This window comes from Herpailurus yagouaroundi, unplaced genomic scaffold, assembly GCF_014898765.1.
Source record: "Herpailurus yagouaroundi ecotype Mexico unplaced genomic scaffold, PumYag 164, whole genome shotgun sequence".
Lineage (NCBI taxonomy): Eukaryota > Metazoa > Chordata > Mammalia > Carnivora > Felidae > Herpailurus > Herpailurus yagouaroundi.
In genome coordinates, this window is record NW_024412405.1 from 13,155,977 (window position 1) to 13,169,167 (window position 13,191).

General features: G+C 50.9%; 1 protein-coding gene across 1 annotated transcript in view; it reads left to right on the forward strand.

Annotated features, from left to right (window-relative positions):
* STK24 (serine/threonine kinase 24) overlaps positions 1–13,191 on the forward strand; it is a 123,662-nt gene that overhangs the window by 35,213 nt on the left and 75,258 nt on the right. The gene's annotated exons all lie outside the window — the stretch shown is intronic.

Sequence of the window (13,191 nt, forward strand, 5' to 3'; positions counted from 1 at the left end):
ACTCTACAGGTGCTCACAGGTCCTATGTCTCCCTTTCTTTGCCTTTGGGAAGCTAGAGGACCAGCGAAGGGGCATGGCAGTGAGGAGATGGGAGGGTGGGTGTTTCTTGGTTCTGTTGAGGGAGGCATGGAAGTTATCTCTGAGGCCACAGCTTCTGTCCTGCACTGGGAGCACACAGTAGGCGGTAGACAAAGTCTTATGTATTAACCGTCTTGGAGGTCTGATGTGGGGATGGGCAGACTACAGCTGCCCTTGGCCCATTAAAAAAATTTTTTTAAATGTTTGTTTTAGAGAGAGAGAGAGAGAGAGAGGAAATGAGAACACAGGGGAGGGGCAGAGAGAGAGGGAGACACAGAATCTGAAGCAAGCTCTGGGCTCCAAGCTGTCAACACAGAGCCCGACATGGGGCTCGAATTCACTAGCCATGAGATCATGACCTGAGCTGAAGTCAGATGCCCAAACGACTGAGCCACCCAGGCGCCCCTAAAAAAAATTTTTTTTTAATGTTTGTTTATTTTTGAAAGAGAGAGAGAGAGAGACCGAATGAGAGTGGGGCAGGGGCAGAGAGAGAGGGAGACACAGAATCGGAAGCATGCTCCAGGGTCTGAGCTGCTGGCACAGATCCAGGTGTGAGGCTCTAACCTATGAACTGTGAGATCATGACCTGAGCCAGAGTCTTGAGCCAGAGGCTCAACTGACTGAGCCACCCAAGTGCCCGCCACTCCTCTTGGCCCATTTTTGTCAGCTCCTGAGCCAAGATGGTTTTTACATTTTTAAAGAGTTGTTTAAAGAAAAAGGGAAACGAAGAATATGCAACAGAGACTGTTTGGCCTCCAAAGCTCAGGTGTTTACTGTCTCCTCCTGGAAGCGGTTTGCTGTCCCTGCCATCAGGGCCTGAACCCTCCTCAGGATCACACAGGACAGCTGACCTGACAGTTGTCTTACCGGTTGAGTGGGAGCAGCAGGGCTTCTGAGAAACGGGAGATTGGCCAACACTGAATGCACCCTCTGTCACCCTTGCCACCCCTCGTAGGGCTAGAAGAACGCTCGGGGATGCCTTCTGTGTCCCTGGTGGCGGGGTGCCTGTATTCCTACTCATGACAGATCAACCTTGCTCTTTGCGTTAGCGTTTTTATTTCATCCACTTTCCCCTTCATGCCTCACTCTAAAAGCTGAGGATTTTCAAGTAAGAGGAAATGTGATTATTGATTGAAATATAAATACACTGACAACTATTTGATCTGGTTTTTAGACCAGTCCCTGATGCTAGTTACTGCAAATCTTCTGTAAAATACAGGCGGGGCGGGGGGGGGGGGTTCACCTGCAGAGAATTGGAGGTGACATCGGATTGCACTCCTCCTGCTCATTGTAGTATTCCGTGGTGACAACCCGAGGGTACACCTTGCCGGCTGGGTTCTGCTCAGCCAGGCATGCTGCCAGCGTGCACTTTCCCACACGGAGGATGACCCTTGATGCGTAGCTAGCAGGGCTTAAGCCCCTTATTAGCTGCGGGGTTCTGCGCACAAGTGACTTCGCTTCAGCACCCGACTGCGCTCAGCTGCGTCACGAGGATCATGTTCTCTTTTTCCCTGGGGTGGTGGTGAGGTCTGGAAAGGCATAGTTAGGCGGACCACTTAGCACAGAGCCTGGGGAGTGGGGGAGCTTTGGAAACTGGAGGGGCTGCTGTTTGTCATGGCTTCCAGTAGGGCGCAAGCCTGTTTGCATGGGTCGGTTTCAGTAAAGGAGGTGCCATCACCTATTCCTCAGTGAGCTCTAGATCATTTATTTGGAATGCATTGTGTGTTTCTCATCGAGTGCTTGCCCTACAAAGCCGTCCTGATTTCAGTCTTTGCCTGGGTGTCTGGGCCTGCTCACCGTCCCAGAGAAACCCTAGGCCACCATTGGTCAGCAGGGAGCCTTTGATGGGAGGGAAGTATACCCAGTAACCCCTGGAAGGGGTCAGAGGTTTGTTTTGTGGGGACTCTGGGGCGTAGAGAAGCTCAGCCAGGCCGGGGCTGGCACAAAGATCTGTGACCTGGGCCCTTGTGACCTCAGCTCCCTCTGCGATCAGTCCCCCTGTGGTCCATGGGGTTGTGGATGAGCATTTGGCCCTGGGCAGGTGGTAAGAGCCTCAGACCCTTTTGCTCAGTCTGCACTGAGAAACAGTGTGAGCCCAAGTGGTCTTTTCGGCCTGGACCCTTCCCCTCCCTGGCACATGGGTCTCAGCTTGCCCTCCCTTTCCTAAAAGTGGCATCTCCCTGAGCTCTGAGCTCAGAGTTTCAGACAGTGTTTTCCTAAGGGACAAGTGTGTGTGTGTGTGTGTGTGTGTGTGTGTGTGTGTGTGTGTGTGTGAGAGGGGGGATTATTCGGTACTGAGGCCAAAACAGTAGATTCAACTAGGTGGTACATTTCCCCCCCTCATTTATAATGTTAGAAAAAAACCCCAAACTGGTATTTGTGTTTTTAAAACTTAAGTAGTTTCTACCTTAAGCAAACATCCATTTAAAGAAGAGTAGATACTTGGAACTAGGGATCCCTAAAACTCCTGGTGGTATGGACATGTAGGCCTAGACGTGAAAATTCATAGGATTTAACATCTTTTTCTCAGTTTTCTTTTTTTTTTGCCAAATGCTGTAGAATATTTACTCAGTTTCTTCTAGAATATGTGGTTTTTGCAGGGTTGAAATGAAGTGTACAGAATGGGGAGTAGTGTTTCCCAAGTCAGGTTGTGGGGTAGTTAGTGGCTTTTGTGATGGCTTCAGAGAGCTCAAGTGGAGAAGGCCAGGGCTCCCGCCGAGAGAAGGAGGTTCTCTGTTCTGTTCCTGGAGCCAGGCCCCTGAGCGGCTCCTCCTGTGCGTGTTCGTGGATTCATCGTCATTTCTGCATAAACCTGGGACTCAGGCCTCCAATGACAAAATGGTCTTTCATCAGTTAGCCAGGAATGAGACTTCTTAAGAGGATTGGAAAACTCTGTCCGTTCTTTGAGCTCATTGAAGCCATTTGCTGTCTAAAGGTCTTTGTGTGGTAAATAAAGGTTTTTATTTTGGAGACCTTAAATTAACCAGCTAGTTAATACACAGAACACCCTTGGGGGCTACAGGTGGAGAAGGGGTTTGCAGGGTTGGCTAGTTACCAGGAGGCTGAAGTCCATGGAGGCTGGGGTGTCAGGGGTGGGGAAGATTGAAAAGCTGAGCCTCGGCGAGATAGCCCAGCCCTGATCGTGTCCCTAGTCACCCTGATGTGATTGCTTCCCAGGTGGGGAAAAGCAGATGGGTGAGGTGAAAGTTCTCCAGGTCAAGTTTGTGCTGTCCCTGCCCCAGACCACTGGTTCTCAGCCTTGGGGGCGCGGTGGAACCTTCTAAGGAGCTTAAAATGTACTGAGGCTGGTGCCCCATCCCCAGAGATTCGGATTTCATGGTCTGGGGCCGGGCTGGCGTGCAGCCCCTGCTGGGATCGTCACCCACACACAGCGGGGAGGGCCACTGCCTGGAACTCACTGTGGGCTTGCAGGGCAAGGGGGGTGGCTGGTCATCTTCACGCCCTTCCCCACCCGCCCTCTTGGTCCTATGTCCTGGTTGGTGTGGCTTTTGCTCCCTTCTGAAGGAGGCTCAGGCCATCTTGGCCCCATTGGGTGGTGAGTCGTTCCTTCTGGCCACAACCTGTTACTTAAGTGGGACACCGTTGTGCAAATTTGTCCTTCCCCCTGCAGAGGAGCCTGGTGTCCTGAATCAGCATTGGGTGTGAAAACCAGAGTCCTAACCAGACACTTCCCTCATCGAGTCAGAGAGGGGAGCTCAAAATTTCCCTAGTTCTGTTTGTGTCAGAACGCGTCCAGGGTTGGCTGCAGGGGGATCCCCAGTGATCTGATTGTGGGGGGATCTACTAATGTGTGACGATTCAGTTCCTTGAACCAGGATACCCTTCCCAGCAGTGTGCAGGGGGCTTCCCGGGCAAGGGAGCAGGCCAGGCGTGTACCACCAAGTTTCTTTGCTGCTTCCACTCCCACAACTGAAGGGGATTCAGACATCTCAGAGACTTGTGGTGACAGGATTTCTGGGAAAATACTCATGAAAAGGCATTGGCTTTTTTGGGGTCTTTTTTGGGGGGGGGCGTTTGGGAGGTTATAGATACTATAGTGGCTTCGTACGTATATATTCCTGTATGCATTCCATAAAAAGGGCAGCTTTTTTCAGATGGGGAGGCATAGGGAAGACCCCGATAAAGAACGATCTTTAAACTTGATACAAGGGGGAAAGCCTTTACAGGTTAATGGGCGTGAGTAGACAAATTCGCGCATCTTACTCTCCATGCAGAAGGCCTCTTGAAATATAACGGCTAGATTAATCTGAGGAGATGGGCATTTGGGGCATTTTATTTGCTGGTAATCAGCTTTCAGAGGTCTTATTTGTGAGAAGAATGACTTGTACTAAAAATAGGCTTGTGCAGGTAAGCCATGCTTAAACACGACAGGTTTTCCATCTCTCTTTGGGACCGTGTTGCGTCATGTTATAAATGGTATGTTTTCAGTAAGTGTTTTGGCCCGTGTTTTCAGTGATTTCTAAAAAGGTCTCCAAAATCGAGTGTTGTCAGGATGACCTCGCTCATTCTTCGAAGTGCTCGCGCGCAGCCCACACCAGCTCCAGCAGAGGGAGCACTAGTCAGCCACCCGTGTGCCACCCTCTCCCTGTTACTTAGGCTAATTTGATCCTCTGACACGGTGGGGAGGTAAATAAATGCTCAAGGCACCGCTGTTCTGTTTTACTGAGAAGTGAAGAACTTGCTCAAGGTCATGGAGTCACGTTGCTGCAGGGGGACAGTGGGGTCTTTTTATGCTCTAGGTATTTTGCCACCAGAGCTTGGGAGGCAGGGCTGTAAGTGCTCAAACTTTGGAATCAGGTGGCCTTGAGTTCCAGTTCAGGGTTTGTCACATACCCTGTGTCCTTGGACTAATAACATGACTGCTGCACACGGGTGGGGATACCTCTTTGGGTGCTTAAGTTTTATTTTAAAAATTTTTTAAATTTATTAGAACGGGTGCAGAGGAGCTGACAGCTGCGAGCCTGATGCGGGACTCGAACTCACAGAACCGTGAGATCGTGACCTGAGCCGAAGTTGGACGCTCAAGCAGCTGAGTCACCCAGGCGCCCCAGAGTGGGTGCTTAATTTTTCTTAGGGCTTCATTCTGCCCAGGGCACATCCAAGACCAAAGAGTTTCACAGCCTGCGTCTGCAGCTTTCATCTGATCTGTGAAATGAGGGGAGGCCAGGAACTCTGGGATTCTGGTTCCTCTCTGGGTGTCAGAATACAGCTGCCTTATGTGTTCAAATCTTCTGCAGATTATTTTGCAAGACAGTCTCTTAGGTTCAAGGTTCTGCTCAGGAATTATTAGTAGAATGTCTCATAAATTGTCTAAAAGTAGGTTTCTGTCTGGGAACCACATGAACCTGTTGATAAGCTTCCTGGGCGTGCTGTGTCCCCCGGGGCAGTGCCTTTTGCGTCTTTCCTACATTGCAGTATTTCTTCTTTTCCATTTAAAGTTGCTTATGCTCATCTAACTTCGAGTCCCTTCTCCTGAGACTGCCTGTGGAGCAGAGCCAGCCTTCTAGGGTGTCCCATTTTACGGGATTTAGTAGCCACCATTGTAGGGAACTTAAGATCTTCAGAAGGTTCTCATTGTTGATAGTTCCTAGCACATTCCTTAGACCTCCGAGCCTTTTAATGCTTATTTTGTTAATTTTTTTTTAATGTTTATTCATTTTTGAGAGAGACAGACAGAACACAAGCGGGGAGGGGCAGAGAGTGAGGGAGGCACAAAATCCAAAGCAGGCTCCAGGCTCTGAGCTGTCAGCCCAGAGACCTATGTGGAGCTTGGACCCATGAACTGTGAGATCATGACCTGAGCCAAAGTCAGACTCTTAACCGACTGAGCCACCCAGCTACCCTTTTAATGTTTTTTATTTTTTGAGAGAGCGAGGGAGGGAGGGAGGGAGGGAGAGGGAAAGATAGAGAGAGAGATTGTGAGTGGGCAAAGGGCAGAGAAGAGAGGGAGACAGAGAATCGCAAGTAGGTGCTGCACCATCAGTGCAGAGCCTGAGGTGGGGGCTTGAACTCACCTGTGAAATCATGACCTGAACTGAAATCAAGAGTCTGACAACACTTAACTGAGCCCCTCAGGCGGTTGGACCCTCTGGCCTCCTTGGTCAGTCGTTCATCGACTTCCAGGGGGCTGGCCTCCACGCCTTAGGATTTTTGCAGATGCTGCCTTCTCCATTTCTGACGATGAGCCCTCAGGCCTCCTAGGATTCCCCTGGTCCCTTTCCTGAAGGAGGAGAGGACTGATTAATTGCTTTAGTTGATTTTAGGGTAGTGCAGTGGAATGTGCCCTGGTCTGTGAGGTAGGTGATCTGGGCTTTACTTCTGTCTCTAGCTCAAGTGAAAGGCCTCTAAGATCCTGCTGAATCGTGACCAAGTATTGTCAGAAAGAGTAGCTCAGGATAAACTACAACAAAAGTGGTTTCTATGAAGTATTTACTATTCAGCACATATACAAGAAGTTTTTCTTAGGTTCTTTTCTCAGCACCTTAAAAGGTGTAGTATTGCCTCATTTTACAGATGTGGAAACAGTCTTGGGTGGTTCAGTAACTTGCTAGTTAGTAATTTGGCAGAGCAGAGGTCTGAACTCCTGTGTTTGGCCTCCCAAGTGCTTATGGCCCCCTAGGAACCATAGGTTTTGGCAGACGATTTATGTATTGAGAAGGTCAGTATCGAGTACCTGTCCGGTAGTTTATTTTGGGTCTCCTCTCTCCAGATCTCCGATAGCTGCCGCCCCAAATGAGAGGTTTTGCGAAACAAGCTCATACTTGTTCGGCTCATACTGGGTACGTTCTGAGGCTGTGCCTACACTTCCCTTGTCTCCTCCCTGTAATGCTCTGGATCTGGGCTGGGCTTTTCGAGTGTTTGAGGGTGGCCGAGGCTGCTTTCTAAGGAAGTGTGGATGCTGTCTTGCTGCTCACCTCTTGGCCCGGTTAGTTGGCAAGATTATAAGACACATTCTTCAGCGGTTGATCACAATCTCGAGCAGGAAAACAACCTGTAAAATGTCATTAATACAGTTTTCAACCCACAGCCTAAAAAAAAAAAAAATGTGCTCCCTGGACAAGGAGACCGCTGCTTTTGCTCAGGGAGCGGTGGGGTTTGAGGGGCACGAAGCAGTAAATGGGAATTTCCTGCCTAGAGCCTGGAAATAGGGGTGGCCTCTCTGGGGCATAAGGAAGAAGGTGTAGAAAGACACAGATTTGAGATTGGGCTTTTTTTTTTTTTTCTTCTCAAATATTTTAAGAATTTTTAATAACTTGATTTTTAAATGGCTTAAGACTTACAAGAAGTTGCAAAAAACGCTGTGTAGTCCCAGTGTGCCCTTCACCTCGCCTTCCCAGGTGACTGAATCTTCCAGCATCAAAACCAGTTAGTTGTTGGCACAGCTGTTCACTCAGGTGCAGGCCTCATTCACTGGTTTTTGCTTGGACTATTTTCTTTTGGGGTGTATAGTTCTGTGAAATTTCATCATCACAGTCGCGATGCAGGACTGTTCCATTGCCGCAGAGAATCTGCCTGTCCCTTCTTTCCCAGCAACCCCGCAGCTATTCTGCGTCACTCTTAATTCTGTCGCTTCCAGGAATGCTCTGTAAGTGGAATCATACACTATGCAGCCCTTGGTGTTTGTAGACCGTGTTGAGAAGGTGGGCGATGGGAGGATCGGTGGGGGTGGGGGCAGAAAAGTGGGGTAAGGAAGGAGCCGTGAGGTTCAGATTTCACAGTTGAGTGTGACTTCGGTCTCCAGATGACGCGTTGTCCTCAGCTGTTCTAAGCAGCAGAGGAAAACCGTGGGCTCTCTGGAAGCTGAAATCTGCCAACAGGTTTTGGAAGGTCGCGTAGTGGGTCAGTGGGAGGCACACCCGCTGTCGAGTCAGGCAGGGGGCTCCGCGTGGAGAGACGTCTCAGAAGGGTGATGTGTATGGTTTGGAGGGAGGGATGGGAGAGGGGTTGGGGTGCCGGAATTTGCAGCTTTGGCAACGGTAGGCGGTAACACTAGTGGCGCTGGAGCTCGGGGTGGCAGAGCCGGGCAGATAGGGAAGGGAAGTGACAGCAGCCAGGGCGGAGGCGGGTTGGGGGTGGGGTGCATCTGGCTGGCACGTAGGTGCAGCTGTGTGCCTGTCGGCTGCCTTGGTGGTGGCCGTCTGGGGTGGTGGCAGGGTGGGGGTGGGGAGCAGGACTCGAGGCCGAGCTCAGCTGCCAGACGGATGCTTCCCCGGTCCAGAGGTGGGGATGGGGCACGCCTGCCACGGACTCCCCCTCCCCATCCAGTGTTCCCTCTGACGCTGCAGGGGTAGTAATGTAACAGGTAGCAAGCGTTCGAACATATCAAACTTGGCTCCTTTTTCTCTTTCTGGAGAAACAAAGAGAAAAGCTTGGCTTTAACCCAGAGCGGTGTAGTACGGCACGGCTGTGTGAGCGGTCCGTCTAAAGCCAAGGAGCTTTGAAAGTTGATTAGTAATGCCAGATGCGTGTTTTGTTGCCAGAAACGATCCAAATAAAACAGCAAGAGCTATTCAGGTTTAAAAATACAGAATACTTGTCATCGTAGAACTATTTTAATGAATTCTCTCGAGGGATTATGAAATACAGTGAATTGTTGCAGAAGCCTGAACTTCAGAAGGACACAGCCCTGCAGCGTCTCAGAGTCTTGGAGCGGGGAGGATATTGCCCACGTGGCATTTCTTTCCAGAGGAATCTTGAAGGTGCAGGTGGCCTGTGCAACACTACTGCTGTGGATGTGTTTGTTCATTACAAACCGGGGCTGGTAGGAGATCCTGGCTTTTGGGGTAGCTGGTCACCCTGAAACTTCCCAGGTCTTGATCAGTGAGAAACTTCGGTGAAACCATTGACTCTGGATTCACCTGGGGCACTTTCCCTGGTGGCTTTTTGGCTCTTCCCACAATCCTTGAGCCTGAAGGTTTTCTGGGCTTGTGGGGGTAGGGCTTTGGAGCATTTTTGGAGTCCAGACTTGTGTCCGATCCTTGCATCTGAGGGAATGCGTCTTCCAGTTATTTCGGTCCGTTCTCAGGGATCCTGACCTAATATGAGGAAGTACAACACAGGCTCCGGTTTCCCTAGATCTTGTAATTAAAAACAGGCAAGCCAAGGCGTGAGTGCCCAGGAAGGTCCAGGATTTAGCTAAGGCGGCCTGGTGTCGTTAGGAAGAAAGGGTGATGGGAAAGAGAATAAAGCGGCCAGAAGTGGAATCCCAAGTGTGGTTTCCCGGACGTTTCTGGACGCAGCGGTGGAGGTTTCGAGGGGGCTGGAGAGCTGGGCCCGGAGAAGAGCCCTCTCTGCTGGAGAATCTAAGTGTGGGCCTCCTGCTCTCCGTGAGTCACAGTAGTGCTTGTATCTGGAGATGCTGTCATTTCTGCTGTTACTTTTCTATCCCCTTGACCCCTCCCTCAGGAGGAAACAGACTTTTAGATGCTGCTAATGGGGTCATAGGGTTTAGCAAACATGTAAATGAGATGTAAATGAGATTCTTGCTCTTCCATCAGGAGAAGCCTCGCCTTCCTTCATTGCCTCGGAATGAGGGTCTCTAGGTCAGCAGCGTGGGTGGGAATTTTCCTGGACGCACCTAATTGGTCTTTCTGAGCGACGAGTCCGGGAGCTGAGGGGTGGGATGTTTCTGTGCAGGCAGGACCCCACCTGGGGCTCCCGGCCCCCCCCCCATCAAGCCATGTTGATCCAGGAGAGGCGAGTGCTGGCAGGAGGGTCCTGACCTGCCCCTGCTTCAGAGAAGGCTGTGCCACTGCGTGTCCTGGCTTCTGCCTGCGACCTGGCTGGGACTCCAGCAGCGGGGGCTCTGCTGCCCGTCAGGCAGGTGGCATAGGTGGGTTGAGGCTCTGGCAGGCCTTTCTCGTCTGGGATGAAGGCCAGTGCTTCGTTCATCTTAAACCTTTCTGAACAGAAAGTCCTCAAGGCGGCTGGCAGAGTGGGCACCTCTTCTACCAGAGAAATCCACTTTGCTCATAGAACAGATGCCGGCAACAGAATCTTGACGTTCCTCTTTGAACTAGGCCATCGTTGCCACTGGTTTTCTTCTGACTGCGTGATAATGAATTGCCAAAGGGCAAGGGACCCTGCTTGTGTAGTCCCCTGCTGTCACCGAATTAGCAGATGTCTTCCTTTGTACCAGGGACGGTTTGTAGCCTGGTTTCCAGCTGCCGACACCGTGGCAGAGAGTGGGGAATGACACCCCACCCTCAAGCAGATGTGAGACAAAGCAGCTGCCTCGGACAGTACGGGCTTCGGGGAAAAGGGCTTTGGGGAAGGTGGTCGAAGTGCGGGGTGAACAGCCGTCTTAAACGAGGCCAAAGGGAATTCAGGTGGTGTATTACAATGAAACATCCTCCAGAGTATAGAACATCCATCTGTACCTGCTTCCCTCTCCCAGGATGGACACTTTTCTCCTGCAGTGATCTGTGACCTCTGTTGACTTTGTCACCTATCATTGTGTGACATCACCCTAGAGCTTTGGTCCTAAAACAGCGATGATTTAGTGTTTCTCATGATTCCTGGCATTGACTAGGGGTGGCGGCGGGCCAGGGGGTGGGGGTGGGGGGTCCTGCAGGCCTCGTCTGGGCTCATTCACGTGTCTGTGGTCAGCTGGAGAACTGGCTGGCTGCAGTTGGCCTGGGTGTGAGGCTAGTGACTTCTCCATGTGACCTCTTCCGCAGGCTAGCCCAGGCCCGTTTTTGTGCTGACAGAGGCGTTGCAAGAGGGCAAGGCAAACACTGCAGGGCCTCTTAAGGTTTGACCTTGGAAATAGCACAGCATCACAGGAAATCCTCAAGGCCAGTCCCGGTTCAAGCCACCTCTTGGTGGGAGTGAGCGGTATAATGGCTTTGGGGTGTGGACACAGGAGGATGGAGTTGTTACTGGAATTACCAGCTTGCCTCTGTCCCCAAGGATTTGTGTCCCTCACACCTGTAGGACGTATTCCTCTCCCATTTTTGCCCGTCCTTTGTGGCACAGCATCGGCCTGAAAATCTGTGCCCTGCCTGCCTCAGCTAAGGATGGCTGCAGCAGGGCCACTAGGTTATAGCTCCTTAGGTATGGTTCCTCCTTTTTTTTTTTTTTTTTTTTTAAGTTTCTTTTTGAGAGAGAGACAGACAGAGCACAAGCAGGGGAGGGGCGGAGAGAGGGGGAGACACAGAATCTGAAGCAGGCTCCAGGCTCTGAGCGGTCAGCACAGAGCCTGACACGGGGCTCGAACTCACGAACCGCGAGGTCGTGACTTGAGCCGAAGTCAGATGCTTAACCGACTGAGCCCCCCAGGTGTCCCTAGGTCTGGCTCCTCTTGATTCAGAGAGCTGTGAATTGAAAAGACACCCCCCAAAAACAAACACACAAACATGGCAAGGTGGGAACAAGGTAACTGTTCAAAGAGGGGGGTGGGTAGTGAGCAGCATACAGCAGTAAACTGTCCCCAGCAGCTCTGGGGTCTAGCCCAGCACATGCCGTCTGGGCATCAGTTGTGGTGTCAGTCATTGGTGGTGAGTAACCAGCCCACCAAAGCTGGGTGGTTCAAAACAGCAGATTTATTACATCTCATGATTCTGTGGGTTGACTGGGCAGTGGACTGGCCTCTACTGGGTGCTGTCAGGTGGTTGCAGGGAGCAGGTGGCCGGGGCTGAGGCTGGATGGCGGAGGGTGATCTGACCTGGTCTGCGTACAGAGGCTGAAGCGGGTCCCTTCCACATGCTTCCATTCCCAGCCTCGCTGGCCCTTTTGGGGCCTAGGTTTAGAAATCACATTCTGTTGCCAGAACATGGGTCTGGCTCCGCCCAGATTCTGGGATGGATGGGGATGTTGGGCTCTCTCTTGCTGGGAGGAGTGCCAGTCACATCGTAGAGGGGCGTGAACATAGACGTGATGAATTGTTTGATTATTTTGGTAGTAGGCTCCCACGCTGTCATCCCCTCCATTGTAGGAGTTTGGATACGTTTTTGTTGGCTTCGTTTTCTATTAATTCTTGAAAAGGAAATGTCACTGTTTTTTCTTAGTCTGGGGGTGGGAGGCTTAGCAGAGGGTTGTCAGGTTAGCTAACCTAAAGCAAGTCACATCTTCGTGGCACATCACCTTGTCAAGGCTGCTCTCCTTCTTTCCCCGGATTTCCTGACCGTTGTGGTTCTGTATCACCCGGGCACACTCTGATTCTTGGGCCCCACACCAGATTTGCTGAACCAGAAATTCCAGGGGTGGGCCAGGCAGTCTGTGCTCTAACACGCCTGCCAGGTGATTCCGATGCCCCCGAGACTTGAGAATCACTGTTCCTGCAGATTCGTTTTTGTTTTTTAATTTTTAAAAAATGTTTATTTATTTTTGAGAGAGAGAGAGAGAGTGTGTGTGTGTGTGAGAGAGAGAGCAGGGGTGGGGCAGAGAGAGAGGGAGACACAGAGTCTGAAGCAGGCTCCAGACTCTGAGGTGTCAGCACAGAGCCTGATGCGGGGATGCGGGGCTGAACTCCCCAACCGTGAGATCATGACCTGAGCTGAAGTTGGCCACTTAACTGAGGTACCCAGGTGCCCCCATTCCTGCAAATTGTTACTGCCACTTCCTTACCCTTGTAAGCCAGAGATATGGCCCCCCTCCCCTACTTTCTTGGACTCTCTGTCCCTGTCCGAATTAGGGTATTCTTCGTAGTATCTACTCCCCCTAGATTGTGTTTGTGTCAGTGTAAGGCTGGGGCTTTCTTATTACTCAGGGGACCTTTACTGGCTAGTAGTCATTGTGCCCGGGCACGTGGGCACAGCAGTGAAAAACATGGTCCCTCAGTTCCTTCAGCTTATGGTCTGGTGAAGGAGCTAGTGTGCTCTGGGAGGACAGCCAGTTCAGTAGGGTGATGACAAATTCAGTTCACGTATGTTGTGCTTGAGATGTCCAGGTAGAAATATGTATCTAGTAACTGATCCGAGGAATTAAAATTCAAAAGGCAAGGCTGGCGCTAGCAATTTGAAAGTTACTGTATACACGATAGTTTAAAAACAGTTCTTCCTCAAAGGTGTTGGGGTTTTTTAAAAACATGGATTGTGTACTCTTGCCCCCCCCCCCCCCCCGTGTATGACTGAGGATGTTTTGGGGATCTCC